The sequence below is a fragment of the Octodon degus genome, unplaced genomic scaffold, assembly GCF_000260255.1.
Source record: "Octodon degus isolate 3935 unplaced genomic scaffold, OctDeg1.0 scaffold00162, whole genome shotgun sequence".
Lineage (NCBI taxonomy): Eukaryota > Metazoa > Chordata > Mammalia > Rodentia > Octodontidae > Octodon > Octodon degus.
This window is the reverse complement of record NW_004524738.1, coordinates 1,974,648-1,975,674: the sequence shown is the minus strand read 5'-3', so window position 1 is coordinate 1,975,674 and position 1,027 is coordinate 1,974,648.

The following is a 1,027-nucleotide window of genomic DNA, read 5'->3' as shown; positions in this document are numbered from 1 at the left end:
CCCCCCGGGGCTCGGCGGGCCCGCGGCGATTGGGCGGCGAGAGCGGGTCAGGGCACCCGCGGGACCCGCCCCGCCCGGCCCAGCCCTGGCCCCCGCCAGAGTCCGGCGTGTGCTCAGCACTCCCTGCTGACCTGGCCCCTACAGTGGACCCCTGCGGTGACCTGGGGGGCGCCACACCCCGGATATGACTGTGGGGAAAGAGGCCTGGACGTGACACTTGGGAACCAGTCCACCCCTAAGTGGATGCTGTCCTCCGCACCGAGATAATGTGCTGGCCTCTAAGGGACTTACCTGTCTCCAGAAACAAAGCAACGGTCTCCTTCCTGACCCTACATGGTTTGGTTCCTGCCTTACGACCTCATCGCCACCACCATTCCCAACACATCCCTCCAGCCCTCCTCTGTGTGGCCATCTCAGATTCAACTTCGCGCTGTTTCCTCTGCCCTGTGCACGCTGCTCACTTCAGCTCCTGCCTTGGCTTACGCGGGCCTGACTCAAGGGCTCCGAGCTGGAAGCCGCAGCTGCGAGGCGTGGGTCACACTGGAGCAGCGTTAGGCCAATATACACATTTTAATGTAGTCTTCAAATAGTACACTAATTAGCACTGATCTCGATAACTGAATTTTAGGGTGACCCTTAACGTGTGCCCCAGCCAGGGCCCTGCTTTGCTCCTCTTGAAGTGTTCACCTGCACAGCCCTGCCCTCTGCCGCCTTTATCCTCTCAGTGGTTACAAGAGTAAAATTCTCAGCACCCTAACTTTTTTGATAAAGCTCTTCTGCCCAGCACCTGCTGGACTGTCATAAAACACTGCAGTAAAACAGAAACCAGCTGGGTGTCCCACTGCATTCCCATAATTCCACCAGCAGGAGGGAAGCTGAGGCAGGAGGATCTCTGAGAGTTCAAGAACAGCCTGGGAGGTGTGGGGGGGCAGAGATAGCTCAGTGGTCTAAGCGCATGCCTAGTCATACGGTGCTGGCCTCAGACCTGGTGTGGTAGTACATGCCTGTAATCCCAGCATGAGGAGGA